Genomic DNA, 27594 nt, shown 5'->3' on the forward strand with positions numbered 1-27594 from the left:
CACTGACAGTAAAAGAGAAGGCACTCGACCACGCACTGCTACATCTACAAGACTCAAAAACCTCCTAGTCCCATCTAGTGACTCCCGACCCGGGACAAATCCCACCTGGTCCATATTAATCAAATTTGATAAATTTTTGCTTATTCTGGTGGCTTATAATTTCGCATAAAGTTTGATATCGCTGTTTAACAGCGAAATTTGGTCTATAATTCTCCACAATAGTGGGATCCTTCCCGGGTTTGGGGATCACTACTACAACCGCTTCTAACATCTCTCCAGGGACATTACCAGAAATTAAAATTTCATTGAACAAATCAGTTAAATAGGGTACCACTTTCCCCAGATGTATTTTATAAAACTCATTCCTTAACCCATCGGGCCCCGGGGATTTAGTATTTTTCAGGGAGAGGATATGATTAGTAACCTCCTCCCTAGAGAATGGAGCTAATATTTCAGCAATTTGGAAGTCATTCATGCTTGGAAGTGAAACATCTGCCAGAAACTCATTTATTAATATTTGAGTAGGTTGGGGTGTCCCCACGTCTCCCTTTAAATTATAAAGTGCCTCATAATAACTGGCAAATGCATCCACGACCCCCTTTGGGTCATATACTCTTCCTCCTTTCCTTAAGTTAATATTTGGTATTTTATTCCCCTGTATTCCTTTCTGTTTTACTTGTTTTGCCAAATGAGATCCTGGTTTGTTTGACAGCCAGTATTTGTCCATTTTCTTAGTTCTTAATGCCAATTCATACTTAAATAAGTCCATATTATGCAACTCTTCTATTAGTGTATTGATTCGTGCTGCTACACCCGGACTATACCTCTTTTTATTTTGTCTATGTAAATTGGCTAATTCCATTAAGAGAATCTGCCTCTTTAATCTTGTCTGCTTCCCATGGTGCGCCGCCTGGCTTATTAGTCTACCTCTGAGAGTTGCCTTAAAGGCACACTACAGGGCAGACACTGTGGAGACAGAACCCTTATTTATTTTAAAAAATCTGATCTTTTTAAAAGAAATCTAGTTGGAGGACCTCTTAGTTAAAAAGCTTTTTTTTTGTTATTTTTTGTTAGAAGGTTTATTATTATTGAAAATAACAAGAATGAAGGAGTTCATACCATATACAAAAAAGCATGCTTTAAGGAGAACTCTGGAACATAAGTACTTTAGACCTATTCGGGTCATAAGTGTCTGATCACGGGGGGTCTGACCGCTAAGACGACCTTCCTTTATCTCCTACGTGGCACCCCAGTTCTCCCCATGCACAAAGAAACCTTCGCTCCTTCCTCGGTTTACTTTGGACCACTGCACAAAGCGATTGGACCCCCCACGATTTCCCATAAAGGTCCCATCTGGGCAAGCTGAGGTTGTCTTCTGATGTAGTTATGGGTAAGCCACGAGGACGCTTATCCTGAACTACATCAGAAGACAACCTCAGTTTGCTCGGATGGGACCTTGATATTATATACAAGGTCTGGCAATTTTGAGTGACTTACCCTGTCATGTATCTTGTGGGTGATTATCAATAGTCCTTATAATAGGACATTGGGACCCAGGGGGGCATGCCTGCTGCTCTGATTTGGCAATTTGATGGTCCTGTTCCACGCTGCCTGCCGTTTAGCTATCTATGTATGTTATCAGTAGGAGTCTGGGTGTCCCTCAATGAATGTAAGGTTACAACCCTGGAAGAGTCAATATCCCCCATCTTATTTCACTGAGGTGTGGCTCTGAATGGTCATATATCAGTGAAGCTCATCTACAGCTCAGAGTCTGATATTAAGGTCACATGCCTACCCTCACAAACATCTACCTGCCCTAATATTATTTGTGATCTTATATGGCTTAAGTCTATTATTGCATGTCTTATATATGTGTGACATACACTTGATTTGATATATGTGTGACACACAATTACATACATTTTTTACAGTGTTTTGGACACCTATCTATCTGTTTCAATTTATTAAACTATATCAGTAATATCAGTATTATCTTTGTGGTACACTATCTATCTAACTATATCTTAAATACCATTGTTTCCTCTTATCCCTGATGAGCCCCTGTGACGCTAGGGGTGAAACGCGTTGCATAGAGAGGTTGGCCACTTGTCATTGTCATTATAATATTGATGTCAATTATTCCTCTACCCAATTCAACACCTAGAAATTAGGAGTGTTCCATGTATAGGAGCGCAAGGTTAGAGCCTCATCTGTACCCCTATCCCCAACTGTTTATGTCAGTCTGTGTGTACCCCTCATGTTGTTATCTCAATATGATTTAAGTAAAAGTTAAGTTTTATCTCAGCTTTATTGGTGTTTTCTAGTTGATATTATATTTAATATACTGTCACCAAGGGCTCATTACTACAGTGTGTCCTGGTACTCCCATTGGTTGCCAGAAGTGGGTTTATATAGTTTTAACTACTTGCAAGAGGTGGCGTGTAAGTGTCGTAAATTTGGACAGGGTCATAAGAAACATAGGGAGCAGAATGGATTCAGGAAAAAGGTTTTATTTTATAGTGGTCTCAAACCTGCTTTTCACTATCTATTGGGTTGCATTGTTTTCTTTTGGTAATAGATTGCTGTACTCTTGGACTCCTAAGTTTGACTTGTTCTGTTGATCTGAATAATTCTTGAGGGCTGTTAGTTTTAGAGTGAAAATACATTCTAAGTCTGGCAGCAGCCATGGCTGTATATTTGGCGAGATTTTTCCCCAAGCCTATAGGCACAGTAAGTCCATTATACACAGCTGTATAGTATCACTTTTTGCCTATTAAGTACACATTTTCACCTCTGTATAGTGACAATTTAACTGAACAGAATTTCGTTCCAGATTATAGATTTTATTATTAAGTGTCAGATTATAATAATTTGTTTCTCACTGTTTTATTGCCTTGAAATTAGTACAAGTAAGATTCTGAGTGTATCCTAAATGCATTTCATATGGCAAGATTTGTGATTAAACCACATTTTGTGAAAAGTGAATATAAATAATAGTTGGCCCGTACTTGCCAGTCCTAGCACATAATTACCCAGTTCCCCTTAAGGTATAAACAGTTGAAAAGCATTTTCTATAAGAGTTATGTATTTGATCAGAATTTCCTGTTGTGGTTTGTTGATTTTATTTTTTTGGACTTTATGTTCCATTATTCATCTAGCAAAAGCATTTCCTATTCTCAGGACATTGTTAAAGTATTTCTCTCTACCGCAAGTATCAATTCCTAGAGAGGGTTTTACTGGACACTATTTGGTTATAATGTCATTTTGTTAACTTTATACCTGAGCCATGCCCCCTACAGTTTTCAGCCCAGTCAACTATGGTTTAAATACGTCTTTAGGAGTGGACTTAGTGTTTGATTGAGTGCATCCAATTATCTTTCACAGTATTTGTTGATGTCCAATCACGTTAATCCCCGTCATTAACCCTTTATGTGCCAAGATCAGTGTTGATCTAAAGCATCAGGGGGGCTTTTTGAGACTTATCGGACCACCCGCAGCACAATTGTGGGGATTTGATGAGTAAGATGACAGCCGGAGATCTCCTTACCTTCTCCATGCCACTCTTCTGTGATCCATGTGTATTGTCTGCCTTCTGGCCGGCTTTACAAGTGGACCACAGATATCAACTCTTGAACAGTAATAACAACCAATGGAATGCTATAAGTAGTCCCATATTTCGATTTTTTTTTAAATAGTTAAAAAAAATGTCACTCCTTTTTCCCATTTTACTAATAAAAAACACATAATAATTCAATAAAGAAACATATTTGGTTTCATTGAATGCCGAAATGTCCAAATGTTAAAAACTAATGTTTCATAAAAAATTTTGACTGATTTTTGGTCACAATTTGTTGGCTTTTTATTTTTTTTTTTTTATACAAATTTGCTATTACGCACTACCTAAATACGGTTTACTTTTCAATTTTATTAATTAATTTCAATAATTTTTTTGGTTGCGCAAAACTTTTTATGGTAAAATGAAAGTACAGTTGGTTGCACACAAACAAGCCCTAATATAGAAACATAGAATGTGTCGGTAGATGAAAACCATTTGGCCCATCTAGTTGACCAAGCATTCTGAATACTATCAATAGTCCTTGGCCCTATCTTATATGGCGTATAGCCTTAGGGTATGTTCACACTGTGGAATTCCCTGTGGAATTCCGCGAGTAGAATTCCACGCAGTGAACATTCCCATCAGTGTGAACAGGTCTTCCGCGAGACCTGTTCACACTGCGGAATTTCAGCGGGGGACAATTCCGCTGGTGAAATTGTTCTGCGCAAAGAAAGGAGATGTCCATTCTTTGCACGGTATTCCATGAGTACTGCATAGCCATCAATGGTGACGGCGCAGTGCCCTGTGGTCCTACCAACAAAGTATCTTCGGTGACGGCCACCTGACGGAATCTCCGCTCGCGGAATTCCGCGAGTGGAGATTCCGCAGTGTGAACATACCCTAATGCCTATCCCTATCTTATATGAAGGATAATCACCTTATGCCTATCCCATGCATGTTTAAACTCCTTCACTGCATTTGCAGCGACCACTTCTGCAGGAAGGCTATTCCATGCATCCACTGCTCTCTCAGTAAAGTAATACTTCCTGATATTACTTTTAATCCTTTACCCCTCTAATATAAAATATATATGTCCTCTTGTGGTAGTTTTTCTTATTTTAAATATGCTCTCCTCCTTTACCTTGTTGATTCCCTTTATATATTTAACCCCTTAACGACGAAGGACTTATATTTACGTCCTCCGCCGACTCCCGCAATATGCCGCGGGGTCACGCGATGTCCCTGCGTCATATCGGGTTGGTCATGGCGGCTATCAACGGCCGGGACCCGCGGCTAATACAGGACATCACCGATCGCGGTGATGCCCTGTATTAACCCTTCAGACACGTCGATCAAAGCTGACCGCCGTGTCTGAAGTGAAAGTAACCCGGCTGCTCAGTCGGGCTGTTCGGGACCAGCTTACAGGACACCGGCAGGGCCCTTACCTGCCTCCTCGGTGTCCGATCGACTAATGACTGCTCCATGCCTGAGATCCATGCAGGAGCAGTCAAGCGCCGATAACACTGATCACAGGCGTGTTAATATACGCCAGTGATCAGCATGAGAGATCAGTGTGTGCAGTGTTATAGGTCCCTATGGGACCTATAACACTGCAAAAAAATTTTTTTTTTAAGTGTTAATAAAGGTCATTTAACCCCTTCCCTAATAAAAATTTGAATCACCCCCCTTTTCCCATAAAAAAAATAAAACAGTGTAAATAAAAATAAACATATGTGGTATCGCCGCGTGTGTAAATGTCCGAACTATAAAAATATATCATTAATTAAACTGCACAGTCAATGGCGTACGAGCAAAAAAATTCCAAAGTATAAAAAAGGTTATTTTTGGTAACTTTTAATACCATAAAAAAATGAATAAAAAGTGATCAAAAAGTCCAATAAAAAGTGATCAAAAATGGTACCAATAAAAACGCCAGATCATGGCACAAAAAATGAGTCCTGATACCGCCCTGTATGTGAAAAAATAAAAACTTATAAAACGTATAAATTTTCCTGCATGTAGTTATGATTTTTTCCAGAAGTACGACAAAATCAAACCTATATAAGTAGGGTATCATTTTAACCGTATGGACCTACAGAATAATGATAAGGTGTCATTTTTACCAAAATATGCACTGCGTAGAAACGGAAGCCCCCAAAAGTTACAACATTTCGTTTTTTCTTCGATTTTGTCACACAATGATTTTTTTTTCCGTTTCACCGTGAATTTTTGGGTAAAATGACTAATGTTACTGCAAAGTAGAATTGGTGATGCAAAAAATAAGCCATAATCTGGATTTTTAGGTGGAAAATTGAAAGGGTTATGATTTTTAAAAGGTAAGGAGGAAAAAACGAAAGTGCAAAAACTGAAAAACCCCGAGTCCTTAAGGGGTTAAAAGTCTCTATCATATCCCCTCTGTCTCTTTTTTTCTTCCAAGCTATACATGTTAAGATGGCAATCTTCACAGTGTGACAACCATCCTGCTCACGTTTTGTGTGAAAAGACTGTGTAATATCTCTTGCATATCCCTTGGATAGGAAAAGGATTTGATTTGTCATTAAGTGTTGTAGGTGTCACAGATGTACCGTATTTTTCGCCGTATAAGACGCACTTTTTGTTCCCCAAAACTGGGGGGAAAAAGTCGGTGCGTGTTATACGGCGAATACACCCCTATGGCGGCAGTCCCTGCGGCCATCAACGGCCGGGACCCGCGGCTAATACAGGACATCACCGATCGCGGTGATGCCCTGTACTAACCCTTCAGATGTGGCAATCAAAGCTGACCGCCGCGTCTGAAGGGAAAGTGACACTAACCCGGCTGTTCGGGACCGCCGTGATTTCACCGCGGCGGTCCCGAACAGCCCGACTGAATAGCCGGGTTAGTGCTTACAAGACACCGGGAGGGAACTTACCTGCCTCCTCGGTGTCTTCTCCATTCAGGAATCCCCTGTATGCCCGCGCTCTCCTTCCTCGTCATCACGTCGCGTACGTGATGGAGGCGACGGAGAGCGAGGATACCCGGCCGGCAGCAGAGACGTTCCAGAGCGACGGGGACACGGCGACAGCGATGGAGCGACATCCAGGGCAGCGGTGACGGGTCCGGAGCGGCGGGGACACGTGAGTATTACCTCCTATGCAGTGGTCTTCAATCTGTGGACCTCCAGATGTTGCAAAACTACAACTCTCAGCATGCCCGGACAGCCAACGGCTGTCCGGGCATGCTGGGAGTTGTAGTTTTGCAACATCTGGAGGTCCGCAGGTTGAAGACCACTATTGGGTTCAAAATCTTTATTTTTTTTTATTTTGCCCCTAAAAATTGGGTGCGTCTTATACGCCGGTGCGTCCTATAGGACGAAAAATACGGTAAATATACTACCCATTGCTATTGAAAGCTAGGGAATATGTGGACATTGCTAAAGATAGTAATGTGGATTTTATGACCTGTAACTCACAACATCATTGAGAAAATGGAGAATAGAACTATAGAATACAATGTGCCTGTGACTTCAATCAGTGATAGAGGAAAATGAAAATAAAGGAAATCTTCCCATCTTTGATGTTCTACCAAATAACCCATTTACAATCTCCTGGAACTGAAGAGGGCCCCAGAAAGTTCTAGTATTATTATGGTGTACTGATGCATTGTAGCATTAATCATGTGTGTCTCCTTAATCCTACAATGTCTCCTCAGCAAAGTAACTGTTATAAACAGCAATTGAACCGTTGATGCTCACACGATTTTTGTTCTGCATTTCAACACTTCATTATGTTTTGGTACTAGTATGCACTGATTTATATAACAGATAGAAGAACTGGATTACTTAAAAAGTCATCTAAAAGAGTGCTTGATATTTTTATTTGACTGGTCTCCTTGACTGCTGTACAAATAAAATATGTAATATGTTGAAATAAGAGTCAATGATCTTTACATACTACAATGCTTTCATGCATTATGCTATTAGAGGTGATTGATGGGTTCAGATCCCTTTAATGGATCAAAATCCATTAATGGGAAACTGACACAAACCTTATTACTAGAGCAGTAATGATCAGGCAGCAAGTGTCCCTTACTTGGAGCTCGGCTGAGCTCTTTTTGTACAGTTTCTCCTCCTGCTGTATCTCATGGATAACTGAAATAATGAATGTTCTTACCTGCGCAGGACCCGGGTAAGTGCCCCACTTATTACCTCTAGTGCCACTATCTCACTATTCTGTTCGCAGTGCATAAATCCCTGTTGTGTGTGACTCATCTGCAGTTTGCTTTGTGGACACTCGTCTTATTACTCTCACTTTGTGACTTTTTTGTTATTTCTAAACTGTACATGATATCTTTCTTTTAGCATTGTGATTATGTATTTCTCCGAAATGACCATTTTATTCAATATGCAAATTACCTGTTTTGGTGCACAGCTTTATTCTTGGAGCTCTGCTAATCCCTCCCACTGCTCTCCCCTCTGCTTCTTTATCCATGACTGCTTGTTATTAAAGATTTGTGGTTGTGACGTCTTTCACAGCCAAGAGCGATATCTCATACAAGTGCCATAAAGCTAGCTGTATTAAAGTCAATCCACATATGTAAGCAATTGGTGAGTGCTCTTCTTTTTTCAGTTGTACTATACCTATGTGAATAAAAACACTATACAAAACTCAAGCTTGTCATTTGGCCCAGAGATTTGAGAGGTGGAAGTAAGCTAGAGGCATTTTGAGTGTAGGGGATAGTAATTCTTTTAAAGGGGTTATCAAGGAATAGAAAAGCAGAGCGAATTGCTTTCAAAAACGGTACCACACCTTGTTGTATTTAGTATTACAACTTGGCTCCATTCACTTCAACGGAACCAAGCTGCAATACCACACACAACCTGATGACATGTCTGCCATCCTCTGCTCCCTCTGTGTCTCAGGTTTCTCGCTCCGTTCCTCCACCACCATCTTCTTCTTGGTCCGGCTGTGGACAGCATGTCACGCTGCCCATTAGCAAATTGTGGACCATAGCAATGTCCCGTCCCAGCCGGCCAGCCATAGGCAGTCCGAGCCTGCTTGCTCTTTAGGGCAATGTTTGGATACTTTAGAATGTTGTATATGTGTATCCAGTCTCATTGCCCTGTAGGCAATGTGACTGTTCTTAAAAATATGAATCAGAATCCTGTGTAACAATTGTAGCAGCTTTAAGAGAAGAAAGTTTTTTTTAGGTGGCCATACATGGTTGAACAAAAGATGTTCATGGTTGAACAACATACATATGTTATAATCTATTACAGTTGTTCAAAATGACCATACATGATCAATGACACCTGGCAAAAAAAACAAGTGATCATTCTGAGAAAATTATGGGAATGTTCTTAGAACATTCTTTCCTGAAAGATTGTTCATGGACAAAATCTCTCCTTTACGAAAGATCAGCTAAAATGTTCAAACACCGCTAACTTCAGGACAATGATTGCCTCTTTTCAATTGGCTAAAACTAGTTAAAAAAAAACATTGTTAACTTTTACCCAACAAATAATCATTTTGGTTGAACCATCCATTTTCTTCTGCTGTGTGAACCTTAAAGGGGTATTCCAGGAAAAAACCTTTATTTATATATATCAACTGGCTCCAGAAAGTTAAACAGATCTGTAAATTAGTTCTATTAAAAAAAGCTTACTCCTTCCAATAATTATCAGCTGCTGAAGTTGAGTTGTTCTTTTCTGTCTGGCAACAGTGCTCTCTGCTGACATCTCTGCTTGTCACGGGAACGGCACAGAGTAGAACAGGTTTGCTATGGGGATTTGCTTCTACTCTGGACAGTTTCCGAGACACGTGTCATCAGAGAGCACTTAGACAGAAAAGAACAACTCAATTTCAGCAGATCATAAGTACTGAAAGGATTAAGATTTTTTAATAGAAGTAATTTACAAATCTGTTTAACTCTCTGGAGCCAGTTGATATATAAAAAACATACATAACCATTTTAGCAAACCTAGCCTCAATACATACCACTGGACTGACTACTACTACACCTCTTGGATTTGGTGAATGTTGCTAACCTTTATTTGCTTTGGTTTGTAGAAAGTTTGACAACCCTCTTAAAGTATGAAAACATTTGATAAATTATGATAAAATTCAGTTAATCTGTGGTCTGATAACTAAATGGCTCCAATAGAGTTAAAGGAGCACATGATTAATGAGAACAGGATTTTGCCTTTCTAGAACTTTGGGCATAAAGTGAAAACAGGCCCAGTTGCAGATTTTTTATAGCTGTCAAATAAGATCATTGTTCAGCAGCATAGACCATATGTTTATGTATATTTTAAGGGTCACTGAAATTTTAGATATATAAATGTTCTCATTTGAGATATTAATAGTCAGTGAACACTTAAAAAAATGGTATTGGTAATGCTATTCTGCTAACTCGTTTGCCAGGTATAGACTATGGAAATCTGATGAGTATAGTGACTATAACATAATTTTTCTTACTAGCGTAGCCTTACAAGCCTTCTGACATGTTTAAAAAAGTTTTTAAGGCATATTTACTGAATAATTTTCTCAATAAGAAAATTAGATGCAGTTATAACAGTATAAACAGTGTAACATCCCCACATGTTTATACTTAGTTGTAGTTTTGCTACAACTGGAGACACACTGTTTGTATAACTACCACCATAACCATGCATAACTCCCACCCTTGCTGTCCACTGGCTACAACTAATACTAGTCCACCACTGCCTGCTGTCCACTAACTACTACAATTGCCACCGGTCCACCACTGCCAGTTGTCTGCTGGCTTCTACGACTATCACTAGTCCACCCACCACTTCCACTGGCTACAATTATCACCAGCCTACCACAGCTTGCTGTCTGCTGACAACTACCACCAGTCTTCTACCCTTCACATACACTACCCATGATCCCCAAAAAAGGGACCACATTTTTGGCTTTTGGCATATGTTAAAATAAATCAAGAATGAATCAATGTAGAATTTAAACCACCAATGCCTGATTCCACTGATTAGATAGTACTACCACCACCCATGCTGTCTGCTGGCTACAATATTTCTACCAGTCTGCTACCTCCTGCTGTATGCTGGATACTATAGGTCCCACCAGCCCCCATCACCATTGCTGCTTCTACTTCTTACCAGGCCTACACATACACAACCCATGATCCAAAAAAAAGGGATCACTTGTTTTTGCTTCTTCAATATTTTGGGACACCATTGATTTCAATAGGGAAAATCTACAACCAATCTGTGCACTTATGCAACAGTAATTTTCTGCATTGTGTGGATATGATGTATTAATATCTCATTCACATGTATGGTACTATACATAGAAAAATACAGACATTTCATATGCTGGTAAAACATGTGGTCCTATTAAAACATTGTTATGTGGAACATTTAACCTAAAGTGCTGCTGTTAAACAAAAGACATATAAAGCATGTGTTTCATAGATAATGCTCTTGAAATTAATACTTTGTAATGAGTAATGTTTTTGTCTTAGTAGGCTCAACGTGAGATCACAATTCACATGTTATCGTTTAATGTCCTTGTGAGACTTACACCTGCAGGGGATGCATAAAACCCATATGTATGTAACTGTGCAATTTTATTTATATAGCACCACCCGCGTCCACAGTGCTTTACAAGATTACGATTGGGAAAAATATAACACAGGCTGAGATAAAGTACAGTTAGTGACAAAACACAGCAACACAAGCTAGCAAGAATGTTGGATACAAGGTGAAAGGACTAGCCTGTTTTTTTTCTGAATGTTATAAAATAGACCAAAATATATTTTCCAAGGGTCACTTCTCTGTTGCTAGAAACAGGTGACTTTTCTGTTGCTATATGCTGTTTTATTGATAGAAAACATTTGTATACTACTATCTTTTTTTATGGAAAATGAAATGACAGTTACCGTCTAACAATCCTAACACTTCCAGCAATTGCATGTTGTACCCACAATCATCTTATTATATAGCATTGGATTATGCTAGTCTCATACATTAAAATGTCTACCTATTATGCTGTTTTGATCCCCTATAATACCCATTCTTGATTTGGTTCCTATTTTAAACAAGGCCTGTTTTCCTGATTTAAGACCGAATACTACTATGTTTAAGTCTATCTGTACAAAGCACCCAGTGTATATTTTTCCCTTCACATACTCACAATTGTGTTATTTTATGATGTTCCTAGCTTAATTTAATTATTTGTGTTAATTTTGGTAATGTTTTTTGTGTTGAAGTGTACCTATCATTTAAAAAAGACATATAAAACCTATCATTTAAAAAAAAAATAATGTACGTTACCTTTACATTTTAAAGGGGTACTCCGCTGAAAAACTTTTTTTTTTTAAATCAACTGGTGCCAGTGCAGAAAGTTAAACAGATTTGTAAATTACTTCTATTAAAAAATCTTAATCCTTCCTATACTTATTAGCTGCTGAAAACTACAGTGGAAATTATTTTCCGTTTGAAACACAGAGCTGTCTGCTGACATCATGAGCACAGTGCTCTCTGCTGACATCTCTGTCCATTTTAGGAACTGTCCAGGGTAAAAGGAAATCCCCATAGCAAACATATGCTGTTCTGGACAGTTCCTAAATGGACAGAGATGTCAGCAGAGAGCACTGTGCTCATGATGTCAGCAGAGAGCTCTGTGTTTCAAAAAGAAAAGAATTTCCACTGTAGTATTCAGCATCTAATAAGTACAGGAAGGATTAAGATTTTTTAATAGACGTAATTTACAAATCGGTTTAACTTTCTGGCACGAGTTGATTTAAAAAAAAGTTTTTCACCGGAGTACCCCTTTAAGTAAAAAGTATTTTGCTGAGACCCCTACTTATCATTAGAACAAGCAAGAAAAAGCTTTACTAGACAACCCCATTATAAATCTATGCTGGACTAAGCTGGATGGAGATTGCTAAGAGGTAGGGAACAGCTGTGTGCTTCTCCCCACTTGTTCTTATGATCAATGAGGGTCTCAGCACTAAAATCCAACTGATCAAAATCAAGTCTCTGTGCTATGTCAAAAGTTATTTTTTAAATGAAAGGGACCCTTCAAGTTACTTACCATTTTAATTTTGCATTGAGAATTCTTTGTCAAGTCTTAGCATGATAAAACCTTTAGACATACTATAGATTTGAATAGCTTTGATAAAGTATTAGAAATATTTCTTTTTAACCAAGTCTCTAAATGAAAACCATAAAACATGAAAATGGATACATAATTGGTATCCCCTTAGGACACAGTTATTTTAGACTTAATGAAGAAATGTTACAGTTGCATTCTGAGAACTGTAACTTTTTATTCTCCCATTGGCATAGCTGTATGATGGCTTGTTTTTTTTAGGACAAATATTTTTTAATCATGTGATTTTAGGATACATAGAATGCATTGAAAAGCTATAATTTTTTTCTGAGGGTGGGCGCGTGGAAAACACCATTTATATTCTTATTATTTTGATATTGCTTTTGTGAAGTTTATAGTGCATTAATGCAATACATTACAATTACGGCAATACCAATATATAAATTATGTTTTGCTGCTTTTACACAATAAAGCAGAGTCTAATAGGCAACTAGCCTTCCATACCATGCCAAATCATTGACATACGGCAATAGCACTGCAGGATAACTAGTGGGCTAACTGCTGTGCCCCTATGATATTGGCAATATCTACAGTCATGGCCCTAAATGTTGGCCCTGAAATTTTTCAATAAATTGAAGTATTTCTCACAGAAAAAGATTGCAGTAACACATGTTTTGCTGTACACATGTTTCTTCCCTTTGTGTGTATTGGAACTAAACAAAAAAAGAGAGGAAAAAAAGCAAATTGGACATAATGTCACACCAGACTCCAAAAATGGGCTGGACAAAATTATTGGCACCCTTAACTTAATATTTGGTTGCACACCCTTTGGGAAAAATAACTGAAATCAGTCGCTTCCTATAACCATCAATAAGCTTCTTACACCTCTCAGCCGGAATGTTGTACCACTCTTCCTTTGCAAACTGCTCCAGTTCTCTTATTGGAAGGGCGCCTTTTCCCAACAGCAATTTTAATATCTCTTCACAGGTGTTCAATGGGATTTATTTAGATCTGGACTCATTGCTGGCCACTTCAGAACTCCATCGCTTTTTTTGCCATTCATTTCTGGGTGCTTTTTGACGTACGTTTGGGGTCATTGTCCTGCTGGGAGACCCAAGATCTCGGACACAAACCCAGCTTTCTGACACTGGGCTGTACAGTGTGACCCAAAATCCATTGGTAATCCTCAGATTTCATGATGCCTTGCAAACATTTAAGGCACCCAGTGCCAGAGGCAGAAAAACAACCCCAAAACATAATTGAACCTCCACCATATTTCACTGTAGGTACTGTGTTCTTTTCTTTGTAGGCCTCATTCCCTTTTTGGTAAACAGTAGAATGATGTGCTTTACCAAAAAGCTCTATCTTGGTCTCATCTGTCCACAAGACATTTTGGTCTAATGTAGTCTTTCTTTTATATGTCTCTGTGTCAGCAGTGGGGTCGATGGATAGTTTGCGCTGACACTGATGCTCTCTGAGCCTGCAGAACAGCTTGAATATCTTTGGAACTTGTTTGGGGCTGCTTATCCACCATCCAGACTATCCTGTGTTGACACTTTTCATAAATTTTTCTCTTCTACCCATGCCCAGGGACATAAGCTACTGTGCCATGGGTTACAAACTTCTTGATAATGTTGCGCACTGTGGACAAAGGCAAATCTAGACCTCTGGAGATGGACTTGTAACCTTGAGATTGTTGATACTTTTACAAAATTTTGGTTCTCAAATCCTCAGACAGTTCTCTTCTCCTCTTTCTGTTGTCCATGCTTAGTGTGGCACATACAGACACACATTGCAAAAGACTAAGTGAACTTCTCTCCTTTTTATCTGCTTTCAGGTTGGATTTTCATATTGCCCACACCTGTTACTTGCCCCAGGTGAGTTTAAAGGAGCACCACATGCTTGAAACAATCTTATTTTTCCACAATTTTGAAAGGGTGCCAATAATTTTGTCCAGCCCATTTTTGGAGTTTGGTGTGACATTATGTCTAATTTGCTTTTTTTCCACCCTTTTTGGTTTAGTTCCAATACACACAAAGGGAATAAATATGTGTATAGCAAAACATGTTACTGCAATCCTTTTCTGTGAGAAATACTTAATTTTCTTGAAAAACGTCAGGGATGCCAACATTTATGGCCATGACTGTATCTATAATAGATGTTTTCAAGGGGTTAATCATTCAAACCTGTACAGTAATGATAACCCCTAAAAGTAATTTAATGTATTCTGTCGAGTATTAAAAAAATAATAATAGTAAATTCAACTGAAAAACTAAAATATTTTGGATCTCAGAATATGGTGAAGAAAATTTATAAAAATAGGCTGCATCCTGAGGGCCAAAAGTTATCATAGAAACAAAGGTTTCATTATTGTGGGGTGGCAGCTGTCAATCATAAATGGGCTTATCACCAAAACTGCTATGTCAAACAGCTCAAAATGCCATAATTGGACATTGCTGAGAAATAAGGCTTATAGGGGTACTCCGGTGGAAAACAGAAAGTTAAACAGATTTGTAAATTACTTCTATTAAAAAATCTTAATCCTTCCAGTACTTATTAACTGCTGAATACTACAGAGGAAATTATTTTCTTTTTGGGACACAGAGCTCTCTGCAGACATCATGACCACAGTGCTCTCTGCTGACACCTCTGTCCATTTTAAGAACTGTCCAGAGTAGGAAAAAAATCCCCATAGAAAACATATGCTGCTCTGGACAGTTCCTAAAATGGACAGAGATGTCAGCAGAGAGCACTGTGGTCTTGATGTCAGCAGAGAGCTCAGTGTTTCAGCAGTTAAAGGGGTTATCCAGGAAAATATTTTTTTTATATATATATATATATATATATATATATATATATATATCAACTGGCTCCAGAAAGTTAAACAGATTTGTAAATTACTTCTATTAAAAAATCTTAATCCTTTCAGTACTTATGAGCTTCTGAAGTTTAGGTTGTTCTTTTCTGTCTCAGTAATCTCTGATGACACGTGTCTCGGGAAACACACAGTTTAGAAGAGGTTTGCTATGGGAATTTGCTTCTAAACTGGGCAGTTCCCGAGACACGTGTCATCACAGATTACTATACAGAAAAGAACAACCTTAACTTCAGAAGCTCTTAAGTACTGAAAGGATTAAGATTTTTTAATAGAAGTAATTTACAAATCTGTTTAACTTTCTGGAGCCAGTTGATATATATAAAAAAGTTTTTTCCTGTAATACCCCTTTAATAAGTACTGGAAGGATTAAGATTTTTTTTATAGAAGTAATTTACAAATCTGTTTAACTTTCTTGCACCAGTTGATTTAAAAAAAAAAAGTTTTCCACCGGAGTACCCCTTTAAAGGCAAAAATGTACAGTGGTCCCTCAACATACGATGGTAATCCGTTCCAAACGGACCACAGTTTGTTGAAACCATCGTATGTTGAGGGATCCGTGCAATGTAAAGTATAGGACAGTGGTCTACAACCTGCGGACCTACAGATGTTGCAAAACTACAACAACCAGCATGCCCTGACAGCCAACGGCTGTCCGGGCATGCTGGGTGTTGTAGTTTTGCAACATCTGTAGGTCCGCAGGTTGTAGACCACTGTTAGAGGAAGTTGTACTCACCTGTCACCGCCGCTCCGGACCGCCAACGCTTTTCTCCGCTGCTCTGGATGTAGTTGTAGCTGGAGTAAAATCATCATGGTGGTCTGATATCGATGGAAAACGTGAAGACTTCAACCAAAAAAAATATCACTATTTATGATTTTTTTTCTGCTTTTGCATCTCATCAGTATTTTATTTATCTGCCCAGTCAGCATTGAGATAACTGTCCTCCTAACCACTGTATGATCATTGAATTCTGTATTAGTATTGCGGTAATATTCTCTTAGTGTATGGTGATCATATTGGTTATTTAATTATGGAATTGTGTACAGTCTTTGTATGTGTTGTTATCAGGTCACGGTATGGTAGTAAGTAATAGTATAGTGGTACTACTAAGTCACAGTATTGCGGTCTTATCAAGTGATGGTACGATGGTATTATTTAGCCTCTGTGTGGTGATATCATAGCATGGGGATGTTAAAGGCAATGTTTTCCAGTCTGTTACCCTGTCATTGTATAGTAGTAATATTTAGTCACTTAAAATAATCTGTGTAGGGCTGGGGCTAATCTGTAATTTATGTAAAGTAGAAGCAGAAATCCAGTCCGGACACTGCTATCCATGTATCACTGACAAATAAACCACATACACCGGCAGGAAAATGACTATTCTGGCGGTGCAGACCCAATGAAATATATGCAGGAATATTCGAAAATGAAAACAGAAAAGGAGGGTTGCACTCACACAGTTGTAAATCCTGATAACGATACTTTATTGAAGTTCCATAAATGAAACAGCAGGACAAAATTTCCAGTGCAGGGAGCGAGAGCAATAGCTCACAGGGGCCAGGGCATACTACAAGAGCAACTAGTTTCATGTCCAGTATGGGTGGCCTGAAGAAGCGTCCATATGGAACGTGAAACTAGTTGCCTCTCGTGGTATGCCCCTGTGAGTGGTTGCTCTCGCTCCCTGCACTGGTACTTTTGTCCTGCTGTTTCATTTATGGAACTTCAGTAAAGAAAGTATCGTTTTCAAGACTTACATCTTGCAACCCTCCTTTTCTGTTTTCATCTCGGGCTCATCTGTGTATACAGTTTCTGGTACATCGTATTATGCTCAATATAATTCCAATAGAGTACTTGTGTCTTGGAACCAGGACCCATCTGTGCACTAGGCAACAATATCAACCGTAGAAGTCACCGAACAACATTTACGAATTGTGAAACTAAAAATATTTTTTACAGTATCACAGTTCATGATGAAGAAATGTTCTTACTGATCTTCTTTTTTTTTTTAGCATTGACCAAGTATCATTACGATTGCTCATAAATTTGGTACGGTTGAGTGTAAATGGGCCTATAATATGTGTGTATACAGGCTTAATACAGCATGAGCTGTAAATACGCCTGAGGTGTAAATAGGTGTGTCACTTAGCTCAGTCATTATTGATGAGTTGTGAAAATGAGATTTACTTGTAGGGTGAAGACTGGGAAACAAATTTCCCCATCTGACTGACAAGAGGAGAAAACCAGAGCTGTCGGATTCCAGACAGATGTGATTGTTAAGAGGCTCGTATTTAAAAAGCAGCTAAAACAGCAGTTGTTATTAGACCTGAGGCTAGTAAAGAAATGACACCTGCTGAAAGTGGTAAACACATGGCAGCTGCGACTCACACAGGGATATTAATAATGGCTGACATCCTGGTACATGGAGCCATCATTGATGAAATAACATCAAGTAGAAACACACATTAACAATCCTTTATGGAGCACAATGGTGCTGTACTAATGGACACGCGCTTTCGTCATCTGTTTTGCTAGGTGAACATAACCCCCTTTCGAAAGCCATGGATTTGCAAGCAAAGATTTATTGTGGTAAATAAAAAACTTACTTTTATTAAGGTTTTCCCATATTATTTATTTTTACAATGTTTGCTTTATGGTGAGTTTACTGGAAACCTTTCTAGAAAAATAGCACAGAGGTCACAGTGCTGATGTAGTGCCACATCTCTTCCACTCTTTTTCCCCATGCATATGGCATGTCATGTCAGCATGCACATACAAGGAACTGGGCCCATAAATTGGGGGCATTATACAATTCCTTTTGCTGTAGTTCCTCCATTCTCAGGGTTGGTTAAGGGTCCCTGCATCTGGATCCCCACAGATCATAAAAGGTTACCGTTGTAAATACTATTATACTGTTAATGGTGTTATTCAGGTGTCGCATGGAGTGTTTTTGTAAAGCTGCCACTTCAGTTTTTGAAGCAGTTTTTTGAGTCAAAAGTGGATCCATTAAATTTCTGATTCATTTTGAATCCACTTGGATTAGACAATTGTCTTTGAAATAAGCGGGTTCTCTGAGTAATGCACAAATGTGCATGGTCTCAAGGAAAGAGAGAGAGAGAAAGATGCTCTTGGTAGTGCTCCTTTTGTTCCTGTTGATGTTATTTAAATGAATGGCAGACCACATAATACATGGAGGCACTGGGTGTGCTAGAGTGGGAACAACATATACTTAGAAGGAGCTGCTCTTTTTTTCTTGCTCATAAAAGTGTGATGGGGGCTCCAAACAGGAGACCCCGCTATAAGATCTATATTGTCTATTAAAGCGGTACTCTGGCCCTAGACAACTTATCCCCTATCCAAGGGATAGGGGAAAAGACATCTGATCCCCGCCATCTCTCATGCAGCACCCCCTATCATCAGCCTCACCAAGCGAAGATCGTTCCGTGTCTGATGACTCACGAACACGGGGCTGGAGTATCGTTACGTCATGGCTCTGCCCCCTCGTGACGTCACGCCTCGCACCCTCAATGCAATTTTTAGGGCTGGAGTACCCCTTTAAGGCTTTTGAACAGCTGTTTCTCATGATGAGACAACTTTTTTTTATGGAATATATATATTGAAGATTTATTGCTCAAAATTCTACCCATTATCCATTTTTTATTAAATAACATAAGTGAACGTGATTATTGCATGCTTCCATCCATGATAATATATATATCTAAATATTGTACATATATGGGACTAGTGTTGAGCGGCATAGGCCATATTCAAATTCACGATATTTCGCGAATATATGGACGAATATTCGTCATATATTCTCAAAATTTGCATTTTCGCAATATTCACAGCCTTATTTTCTATGCACCATAGAATTCGCTTGCGCATTCGGCATAAAATTTGCATGCGCAATATCGTGTGATAAAAGAGCTAAAAGAAGGGAGGGATCAATATGCGTGAAAATTTGCATATGCGCAAATTCGCATATGCGCAAATTCGCATATGCGAATATTCGCATTTGCTAATTTTCAGGCGCCTGCCAGTCTGACACAGTACCTAGTATTGGAGCCTTGTTTACACCACAAGCTGGAAGCAGGGAGGGATGATCACTGTGATGTGTACTGTGAAAAAAAAGCAAATATTCGTAATTGCGAATATATAGCGCTATATTCACAAATTCACGATAAATATTCGCACTGCGAATATTCGCGCCCAACACTATATGGGACAATCGTTGTAAAATCATTGTAATTAATTCCAAGTATTTTCTTGCATTGCTATAATTCCTAGGCTGGTCTTCTGTATAATAGAGATTGACTAGTAACTTTTCATTTTGGAGACCATGTTGTTGGAAATGATGGTGACCTCCCAAAGTTAGATGCCCATCTTCTTTCCCTTTATAGGTCATTAATATTTTACAGAGATTAAATATACTTACAATCTTTCAGGTTTAAAAAGAAAGTTAAAACATTTTATGCATTGGGTCATTGATGTCTTCTAGTAACACAGCTGTAAATCCTTTTGTTTCCTTTTAACTCGTTAAATGTTAGATTTAAGCCTTGCAGATATTCAGTACCTGTTCAAGCAAGTTTGCTTTATCCATTTGTTGGTGACTAGGGATGCATAAACTAGTTTGTTTCTAACCACTCTCCCTTTATGGCCAGAGACAAGAACCAAACCAGGAAATCTGCTTTCTCCTTGACCGGGACACAATTTTTGCTAATGCAAATAATGGTCTCTAAAGAGAATGTCAAGTTAACAGAAAACACTTTATCGAAACTTGTGAATTTACGGTGCCCTTGAGAGGTCTTTACACATTTTTACAAGTATTATTTGGTTAGGACACTATACTGTGCATTGCTTAAAATGTTTAGGCTGTTTGCTTGATAAAGTAGATTGAAGAATTATATCATATATATTATATAGCTAACGCATACAAGCATTTAAATTAGTAGAATACTCTATAGATGACTTCAAGCTTTTAGTTGCTGAGACAACCGTATGGCACCCAGCAAAATCTGTGCACAAGTTTTCTTAACTAGAAGAGGGCTACTGCACGGACCTCTTTGGGTGTCATACAGTTGCTTTGGCAATCCAACCGCCTGGCATAAGCTGCGTCTCACCATGCTGAACTGTGAAGAGCATGGCGTTCGATACAAAGTTATCTTGGCAGATGCCACAAATTTTAGAGGCATTACGTTACAGTTTAATGTTTATGGGGGCTCCCCATCTCTTCAATCTCATTTTTATCCTGAGATAAGTGGCATCAGATACTCTTGTAGCCATCTTTTGAAATAATATTTACATTCAGCCAAACAGAAATGCAAGTTTATAAAGGTGTCAAGAAAATCATATCTGGATACCACTTTCTTAAAAATTCTTGACGAGACACACTTGTTAACAAAACTGGTTCTCTAGTCATCCTTAGCCTATAACATGTTGTTTTCCATGAAAGAAAATGTATAACTGGTATGCAACTTGATACCCAAGGATTACTTACTTCTCTTAAACCAACTATTACTGCTCAACTAACAGTTATATGTAGGATTCTCTCCTCCCATCTTATTCCCATCTCCTGTACTTTGTTGGTCTTGTTTATCCCCTGTTGTGTGTTTGTTCACTATTTGTTTTTATGACAATTCTGGGAGGTTTAGTTTGTTTAATTCTTGATTGTCTTACATGAAAATCCATATAGAGTTATGTTGGAACTATAAGTTCCCTGTTCTCTCTTTTCTATATACCTGGTATATGGGTATCTTTAATGGAATGGTCTGCCTTTTTGAAATGGTCTTAATAGTTATTCAGTTCTGTACTGCATTGCATTCATTTGCTTTATAGGGGTACTCCCGTAAAAAAATGTTTTTTAAATCAACTGGTGCCAGAAAGTTACAGATTTGTAAATAACTTCTATTTAAAAATCCTAATCCTTCCAGTACTTAACAGCTGCTATATGCTCCGGAGGAAGTTCTTTTCTTTTTGAATTTCTTTTCTGTCTTACCACAGTACTCTCTGCTGACACCTCTGTCCATGTCAGGAACTGTCCAGAGCAGGAGCAAATTCCTATAGCAAACATATCCTGCTCTGTGGTCAGACAGAAAAGAAATGAAAAAAGAAAAGAACTTCCTGGGGAGCATACAGCAGTTGATAAGTACTGGAAGGATTAAGATTTTTAAAAAGAAGTAATTTACAAATCTGTTTAACTTTCTGGCACCAGTGGGTTCAAACCATTTTTCCCCACCGGAGTACCCCTGTAAATGCTGCTTCTTTTGTATTGAAAAACATAAATTACACTCTTTGAAAGGTAGTAGTTTAGCAATTAAAGGGTACTCCGCCCCTAGACATCTTATCCCCTATCCAAAGGATAGGGGATAAGATATCAGATCGCCGCGGTCCCGCTGCTGGGGAGACCCGGGATCCAACAGTTCGCTCTGTGCGTAATGATGGGCGATACAGGGGATGGAGCAGCGTGATGTCATGGCTCCGCCCTTCGTGACATCACGGCCCATCCCCTTAATGCAGGTCTATGGGAGGGGGCGTGGCCACACCACCTCCCTTAGACTTGTATTGAAAGGGGCGTGTCGTGATCTCACGAGGGGCGGGGCCATGCCGTAACGATGCTCCGGCCCCTGTATTGCCCGTCATTACGTGCAGAGCGAACTCGCTATGTGCTGTAATGATAGGACCGCGGCGATCTGACATCTTATCCCCTATCTTTTGGATAGGGGATAAGATGTCTAGGGGCGGAGTACCCCTTTAAACCTGAATGATAAAATTTTCTTTTTTTAAATTCTATTTCTTGTAGATAATTATGAGTTTAGCCATCTCGTCTAACCTTCTGTTAACAGCAGTTAAAGAGTTTGTGAACAGCAGCAACAGGAAAAGCAAGTCTGCCGTTGACTCTATGGTAGAGCTTTTTAGGCTGGTCTGTGGGGGAGATGAGCTGTAACCACCACCTATTGTTAGTGGTAGATATTATTTTATCTAGGTAGATATAGGTGTCAATATTCTTTGTCATTTTGTCTGTGGTAGTGAGATGACTGCTTAGAAGTGATCTATACAGTTCAAAAAGTGTCAATCTATTATGAGACTTAGTGACCAACGTGAAAATTCTAAGCTTAAAGAATTTTGTTTAAATACAGGTAGTAAAATAAAGACCATAAATGTTTAACAATCATTTGACCAACAGCCAATTTTCTGATGACACATTTCCTTTTAAGTAGCTTTTTAATAGGGTACATAATATTGACTCTAAACTTTCTCGGTAAGCTGAAGGCTGTGTTATAAAACCAACAGCTCATCTGTGAAGCACTGTGTCTGCTAAATCAACTTTGTACATTATTTGGACAGTTCTGTGACTATACCTCCAGATTCACACTCTCATCAGTGCAGGTTTCTCACAGCTTGCTCAGAGACTGACTTTCACCTAGTTTTAAAGGGGTACTGTGGTCCCAAGACATCTTATCCCCTATCCAAAGGATAGAGGATAAGATGTCTGATCGCGGGGGTCCCACCGCTGGGGACCCCCGCAATATAGCATGCAGCACCTACCTGTAAGCACTGCTGGAAGTGCTGGAGGCTCTCAGTGTTATGCCTCCTGACCACGGGGACGGAGTATCGTGAAGTCACGACTCCGACCCGTGTGACATCATGCCCTGCCCCCTCAATGCAAGTCTATGGGAGGGAGCGTGACGGCCGTCACACCCCCTCCCATAGACTTGTATTGTGGGGGCGGGACGTGACGTCACGATACTCCGTCACCGTGGTCAGGAGGTATAACACTGAGAGCCTCCAGCACTTCCAGCAGTGCTTACAGGTAGGTGCTGCATGCTATATTGCGGGGGTCCCCAGCGGTGGGACCCCCGCGATCAGACACCTTATCCCCTATCCTTTGGATAGGGGATAAGATGTCTTGGTGCCTGAGTACCCCTTTAAAGCCCAGTGATGAGCTGTCCTTAGCACCTGTGCTGATCTGGGCTAGACTGAAAATGTGGAGGGCCCAGAAGGCATAAAAAGGCCTTTCACCAAACCTGCCATCCATCCCATAGAAGTCCAGGCCCAATAACAGGGACATAACAAATTCCCTAGCAAGCTAAGTCACACCAGGAATTTAACCGTTTCTGAATTTCCCATATCTCACCCAGCTTTTCCTGGATGAAATATGCGCTTCCTGAAATTAAGTATCCACATACAACAGGTACCTTGGAGAAAAATAGCCATCCCTGACTACCATACTGTCTCACAATAGGCTGCTGTCTAATGTTACTGGAGAACACCATAATGCCACTAGTGCAAGTTTTTAACTAAGGAAAAATTGCCAAACTTGTTTTTGATATAGCAATCGACTGCAGCTAAGTTCCCATGTGGTAGATTTGCTGCAAACGTTCTGCTCCTACAGGTATTAATGCACACATGTCTGCAAACATTTATTTGTTTGGACCAGAAATCTCTGCAAACTATCTTCTACATATGAATATAGCCTAACATTATATATATTTTTCCATATAAACATGAAAGATACAAAGTTATTGAAATCCAATTAAAGAGCAGTACAGAGTATTTTCCCCAATGTGTCTAACATTTGAGCACAAAGGCAGACCTAGACTACCCAGACTCAATTCAGGTTGACATATACAAATCTTCTGTAATAATAAGATATCCATCTGCACACCATTATATATGTCTTGTACAAACTGTACCTATTAGGATTCCCATGTTGTACCACTTATAGACATGTAATACAAATTAATAGCATGCATGCAAGCACATTGCAGGCTCCCTCATGTTCATCTACTGTGAAATTGTTTCTTCATGTCATTGGTCCATATGGCTTTATTCAGCAACCCCCCCCCCATTTTGCATCCTTCATATGGTACAGTTGTACCAAGTAATGGAAGACCAATGTTGTGTTATTTGTGTACACAAGTGGGGTACTATTTCAGATACTGTACATCTGGTTATGCTTTGCTTAAGTGCGTTTGATTTTATGCTAATGGAAACAGAGACATGCTGGAAGTTACCTGACTTTCATAATGTAAGGAAGTTTAACTACGTGGCCATACCATTTCGGTGAAACGTGACTTGTCAACAGTCTGATACTTCCATATCTGTCCTGTAACCTGTGCTTGACAGTCTGTTTAGAATCAGTTTATGATCCGTACCAGAGCATCAATTCTTTTGTAGAAAGTAGTTCTAAAACAACCTGATAAGTGTAATATATAGCAAAGAAAAACTGACGTCCTGCACTCACCGTCCAAAAGCTGATAGTTCAGTTCCCATCTCGGCTGCTTAAACCGGCATGGTAAATGAGAGTAGCGTGGGGCGCTCAGAGGCGACTGCGACTGAGCGCCCCACACTACTCTCGTTTACCATGCTGGTTTAAGCAGCCCGAGATGGGAACTGAACTATCAGCTTTTGGACGGTGAGTGCAGGACGTCTGTTTATCTTTGCTATATATTACACTTACTGGGTTTCCCATTGTCCTAGCACCGTCGTCAGCTGAGTCGATCTAGTTGGTAGCGTCCACACTTCCATCTCGAGGAGCTGCATCAACAGGTATCGGTGCCACTATTCTTTTTCTTAAGTGTATGATTCTGTATGAGTCCAGTTTATTTATTACAAAATATCAATTATGTATAACATGGTGTTTGTTTATTTAACTTAATTTATTTATTTATTTTTTGCTATATTTCATTAATGCTTACAAAAGTCTTCCATAAAAAAAAGGAAAATATTTCATAATGGTGTGATCCTTCCTGGCAAACCCCTTCTCCAATGAAGGACCCACTTGCAATCAGGGGATGGTTCCTTGAGCTGAAGTTGAAGGCTTCAGACTAAGGGACATTTCTTCTACAGTATAGTTCTCCCCCGCCATTTAAATGAATAGGCAACAATTCCTCCAGAGTGGGAGCTACTGTGTGCAACAACTCCATGCCCTGGATCATTGATGGAGCCATATGAACAGAAGTTGTCATTATGCAATGTATCCTTTATGTGTCCTATGAAGGATTAACCTATAATTGTTAATCTTAGCTTATACACATGCAGTTCCTAGGACATCACCAGACATAATTACAGACAAGAGTACATAGAGCGTACAGCATAGCATTGTATTCTTATTTTCCATTTCTTAGCATGTCTGGGGCATATCAGGCCAACACATTTCATTTACAACTTTGTATGGTTAGTTGCAGAAGGCTGATTAACCAAGATAGCAAATCGTAGAGTTATCATTGCTAAATCAGCTCCAGTTGTTGGAATGATGGGATGAAGCAAGTTTATCATTGGCAGCACTTTTGGATTAAATTACCAGCAGCAATCATGAGAGACACTCACATCAATCCATTCCATAGAGTATCATGTAGTCTTCTTTACAAGACTGCTCAACTTATTTGAACCCACGTTTTTTACCATCCTAAAAACAAGTACCATATGCCATGTAATTGTATCTAATGGGAGTTGTTCTGCTATCTATTTTTTCCTGCTCTGTTTTGAATGGTTATTAAAAAAAATAAAACAACAAATCTGTTGTTACATAGTTTACTATGGGAATTCAGCTTTATGTAAAAAAAAAAAAGAGATTTTCATGTGGATTAAATCTCTTTTATAAACAAAAGCCATAAAGATAATAATAGTGTAAAGTATTATCTAAATGTATTCTATTTTTCTGGCTGATGCAGGCCTATGGACCTAAACAGTGAATAATAGATTGTTTTAAGTATTTTAAAACGTGTGATATGCACACATGCAAATATGTATAGCAAATACACAAACCACAGATCCTACACCAAATGATAAGCGTTTAATAGCTGAACATTCTGGTTTTGTAACCAGTTAATGGCATCAATAACCTACTCATGGCTATTTATTGATGTGAGAAGTGTTCTCCCTGCCTAGTGCCCCCTCACCATGACTTATAGCCCCTGAGTATACCTGCAGACTCATGGAAGAAGTAGTCCTGGTGATACACGAGAGAAGAGTGATTCATTTGTGGACGTTCTTTAGTACTTTCCTGTACTGAAAAAGTTAGGCAGTGCCACACGGCATAGCTCATTAGCCTTTTATGTTTCCCGATGGATGTTTACCTAGTGAGCAGAAATATTGCATGCTACTTTGCATATTCCACAATGCATATTTTATTTTGAAGCATGGACATATATATTAAAGAAATCCAGCAATGATGTCCAGTAGTGTATCTGTTGTTAAAAAAACAACGACAAAATCCTGACATGATAGTGACACGTCAGAAGTTTATATGGGTAATTGATTACACAAAGGAGCAGAAACACTTGCCCATACACTGTGCCCCCTCGGCTCAAATCTACATGTTTCCTTCTCATCTGTGGCTCTTTGAAGAAAACCATAAAATGTCAACAAGGTATTGAGGAGACCAGGGCTCATAACTTGGTGAAAGTGTCAGTACCCAGACCCTCACCTATAAAGAATTGTGATAGGTTTGTGTCACGATTCGGCTTCCAGGTAGTGGATCCTCTGTGTCAGCGAGGGATTGGCGTGGACCGTGCTAGTGGACCGGTTCTAAGAGGCTACTGGTTTTCACCAGAGCCCGCCGCAAAGCGGGATGGTCTTGCTGCGGCAGTAGCAACCAGGTCGTATCCACTAGCAACGGCTCTACCTCGCTGACTGCTGAGAAGGCGTGGGACAGAAGGGCTAGGCAGAGGCAAGGTCAGACGTAGCAGAAGGTCGGGGGCAGGCGGCAAGGTTCGTAGTCAGGATGGGTAGCAGAAGTTCAGGTACACAGGCTTTGGACACACTAAACGCTTTCACTGGCACAAGGCAACAAGATCCGGCAAGGGAGTGCATGGGAGGAGGTCAGATAAAGGCAGGGAGCAGATGGGAGCCAATTAAGCTAATTGGGCCAGGCACCAATCATTGGTGCGCTGGCCCTTTAAGTCGCAGAGAGCTGGCGCGCGCGCGCCCTAGAGAGCGGAGCCGCGCGCGCCAGCAGATGACAGCAGGGGACCGGGACGGGTAAGTGACCTGGGATGCGATTCGCGAGCGGGCGCGTCCCGCTGTGCGAATCGCATCCCCGACGGCCATGACAGTGCAGCGCTCCCGGTCAGCGGGACTGACCGGGGC

General features: G+C 39.6%; 1 protein-coding gene across 4 annotated transcripts in view; it reads left to right on the top strand.

The window, feature by feature from the left end:
- SUGCT (succinyl-CoA:glutarate-CoA transferase) overlaps positions 1 to 27594 on the top strand; it is a 1132767-nt gene that overhangs the window by 752668 nt on the left and 352505 nt on the right. The window contains exon 13 of one of the 4 annotated variants that reach the window (XR_008844018.1): positions 24985 to 25053. The exons of the other annotated variants lie outside the window; for them this stretch is intronic. The gene's annotated coding sequence lies outside the window, so the exon portion shown is untranslated. The remainder of the gene's footprint in view (positions 1 to 24984; positions 25054 to 27594) is intronic. 4 annotated transcript variants of the gene reach the window in all.

The sequence above is a fragment of the Hyla sarda genome, chromosome 5 (genome assembly GCF_029499605.1).
Source record: "Hyla sarda isolate aHylSar1 chromosome 5, aHylSar1.hap1, whole genome shotgun sequence".
Lineage (NCBI taxonomy): Eukaryota > Metazoa > Chordata > Amphibia > Anura > Hylidae > Hyla > Hyla sarda.